This window comes from Globicephala melas, chromosome 17, assembly GCF_963455315.2.
Source record: "Globicephala melas chromosome 17, mGloMel1.2, whole genome shotgun sequence".
Classification (NCBI taxonomy): Eukaryota; Metazoa; Chordata; class Mammalia; order Artiodactyla; family Delphinidae; genus Globicephala; species Globicephala melas.
In genome coordinates, this window is record NC_083330.1 from 56,067,440 (window position 1) to 56,071,357 (window position 3,918).

General features: G+C 32.6%; 1 pseudogene; it reads right to left on the minus strand.

Annotated features, from left to right (window-relative positions):
- Positions 1–915: 915 nt before the first annotated feature.
- Positions 916–1,014, minus strand: LOC115863431 (U6 spliceosomal RNA; annotated as a pseudogene).
- Positions 1,015–3,918: the final 2,904 nt, after the last annotated feature.

Here is a 3,918-nt window from a genome sequence, read left to right on the forward strand (position 1 = left end):
GATTTCCATCATTTACATATATTTGGAGCCAGATACCTTATTTTTCTTATGATTTGTGTGAGAAATCTCAACCTTACAGATCTTACAAGTTCAAAGCACCTTATGTTAGCATTTGAAGTCTCCCCTGAGCAAATAATGGCAACCTAACAGAAAGATGAACCTGCACATCAGTGCAATATATTTTAACATACCACATTTTTAAACCTACCGATATTCTCCCTGGAAAGTACCTGAGAGTATGCATGGAATTATGTTCCATGGAAACATATTAGGAAAGCCAGAAGTTTCTATCAGTAGAATATGATTCTCTGAACATCAATAACTAGACACAAGTTTGAAATCCTGCACATAGACACTGACTTTGGGATATAGACTTTCTTCTTAGAAGATGCACCTTGTGTTTCAAGCTATTAGATATGCTAAGATTGGACTATATTACTTTGCCTAACTGCTTCCTATTATATCAAAAAGTATTCTTTTTTTCAGGTGTATTTTTAATTGAAGTTACAGTTCTCTCTAAGAACTGAGTGGAAAATGTTGTTTAGAACCATATTCAGCTATCATGGTATTTTCTAGGTAAAATGAATCATTTAAATAAGTTTCTCCCACTGGTCATTGTTCAGTTTCAGTTTTACATTTCAAAATAAAGAAAAACATTTCAAAATAAAGAAAAATAAAGAAAACATTTCAAAATAAAGAAAAAACAATGAAATGTAAAAACAATACCTTGTCTTTTTAAAAAAATTTGACATATTTAACATGTTACATTTTGTAAGTTGGTATATAACATGCTACTTTGATACATTTGTATATTGTAACATGGTTGCCATTGAAGCAACATTTATCATATTATTTGACTGTAGTATAATGTTACTCTATATATTTATTATTCTATAGTTTATTTACTACTTGTTACAAACAAAAGAAAGCTTCATGAATTTGCATGTCATCCTTGTTCAGGGACCATGCTAATCTGTATTCTAATTTTAGCATATGTGCTGTGCCAGTGAGCACTTGATATACTGCCTTGAGTTACTGCAAATAAGGTAAACTTACATTATTACAAACATCTGCTCTATGAGCAGCTAAAATATTAGAAATCAAGGTAGTGGACTGTGATAACTGGTACAAAAATATAATTTAATAAGTGTTCTTTAATTCAGAAACATATTCAGATAAGAGAAAGCCATAAGAATTTCAGTAGAATGCACGGAGGATATTTTATTGAAAGAAAACTAGTAATGATGTGGTTTTTGCACTATATTATTTTTGTAAATACTCACTCTGCCTACTACTTACATGGGTTAAGTAATATTTGCTACTCTTTGATGCTGGACTTGGTCATATAACTTGCTTTGAATGATTGGATGTTGGCAGATGTGACAAAAGCTGAGAGTTGCTCTCACATCTCTTTTACAACCATGAGAAAATCATGTCCATGTTGACTACTGAGCCCAGGAGAAAGATATAAACTTTGGGGGCAGAAATCATTATTCCTATCTTTTCCTAGCCTAAATCTATTCTGAATAAATGGCAGTGGTTTTAACACAATGACCTTTAAGAATTTTGCTGCCTTTATATGGCAATAGCTAACTGATTGCACTGAATTCAAGACACACTGAAACATTCATCTTTTTTACAATGTCTTGACACATTAGATTTCCTTAGCCTAGCATCCTCATACCTTTTTAAAGCTTATCTTTCATGGTCCTCTTCAAATGACACATTTCTCTGAAAGCATCAATTATTTATCAACTTATATCTGTTTCCCCGAGCACAATTTTTGTGTTGTTTTACAACACTAATAAATCATACCTTGTGTTATATCTGTGTATTTTTCATATATCTACTTCTGGATTCTACCTCTGAAGAGTGGTTTGTATCACATTTATGTCACTATTCTTAGTTTTTAGAATCTGGATATTGGTTATTTTTAATATTTCATAAATATTTTTGCAATGAATAAATATATATTAAGCAATGTATTGGGGAGTCCTAATCAAAAATAGAAGCCTATTATTGCTCTATTAGAGGGGTAAGATGGGGAAATATGTCAATTATTATACGAGCAAATGTAAGCATAAATTAAATACATTACAGAGCAGTCTTGGGCTCTTTGACTTACAGAGCTGAGAGCTCCTTAGCTGGTTTTGACTTGCCATCAACATCAAGTTCCTTTACTGTGATTAGAAAACCTCTGCTCTAAACCTCTGATATTGAGGAGATGTTTTCCTAAATTTCTTTAAAATTAGTAGAAAAGCATTTGCTTGATGTACAGATGCTTTTACACTGGTGAATAAAGCAATATGTTTGAGCTACATTATTAAAATACCTTTAAGTATTTCTCCTGCTACAACCTAGAAACCACAAGGAGTCTTGGTACATTCTAAATGTATCTAAATGGAGAATGGCATTTAGAATCCAACATCTGGGCTCTGGGTGTGCTCTGTACCACGTGGGTGCTATTGCTTCTAGGTCCTCTCGGTGTATAGTGTTAGGGAATATAAGTACATATACTAACCCATATAAATAAACATGTCTATATCTAATTACTTGTGTGTGGATATAAATATATATCCCCACAGTTGACCTTTCAGCACGTGGGTTGGGGAGCTAACCCTCAATGCAGTCAAAAATCCACGTATAGCTTACAGTTGGCCCTCTGCACTCAGCTCCTCCGTATCAGCAATTCCACATCCATGTATTCAACCAATGATAGATCATGTAGTACCATAATATTTACTGAAAGAAATCTGCATTTAAGTGGACCCATGCATTTCAAACTCGTGTTGTTCAAGGGTCAACTGTATACACACAATGCATTTTATGAGTCATAAGTTCACCATATATATAAAATATATATACATATGTGTGTGTATATATATATACATATATAATGTGTGTATATATATACATATATAATGTGTGTATATATATATAACTTTGTACTAGTTAAGTCGAATCCAAATCCAACATCACAGAGTTAAATGTAGCCTGCCTCCTTCCTTTATTTGTGAATTATTTCTCCAACAGTGAGAAACCTGGTTCTTATTTGCTACAATATACTTGTTTGATTAACTACAGTGTACTTACAAAGCAATTTAAGAATTGCTACCCATATTTCCATGCTTCTGCTTGAAACATATTTATTCAGTTTTCAGTCAAGGTACTGTTTCCTGAAGTTACTTAAAATTGCTTTTTCTGTTGTACTGAACAGCATGGTAACAGTTAGGTTTATTATTGTTGGTATTTTATTTTTAGTTTTCCCACATCCAGGCTGATTTTAATTGTTCATTTATTTTGGGGGTATGTTAATGGCATGTGAAATATGGCTATGGTTCTAATACAAAAGATAATGAGAAATGTCACTTCCTCCTAATCTTGGCTATTATATTACCAATACCTGCTTTTTTCCATTCCATTCCTATCCACCTCTGATAGGAAACTAAACCCTTTAGTTTCTGGTTTATCCTTCCATCAATGCCAGAAAATACATTCTCAAAAAAAGATGCAGGCTTGTTGAAAACACAGGTGCCAAATTGAAGTAGCTATGACCAATTTGAGCAAAAAAAAAATATGATAGAAGTTGATTCTTACCCATAAAGCCAAAATAATAGTGGATCCGTAAATATAAAAATACCACTCTTAAAATAGATATTAACCAAAAAAGAAAGACAATAGCTTTAGAGTGAAACAAATAGGAGGGACGACATCAACAGTAATAACACATAACAGCAATATGAACCTTGTGAAGTGATGCTTTAAGAACTCAACATCAGCCCTGTGATATTCTTGACAAAAATACAGAGTAATGAAGAAGTCTCACACTCAACCAAATTGACTGACATTCGTTACAGTAATTTATCAATATTCTTTGAAAGTGTCGAGGTCATGAAAGACAAGGAAAGTCTGAACTTA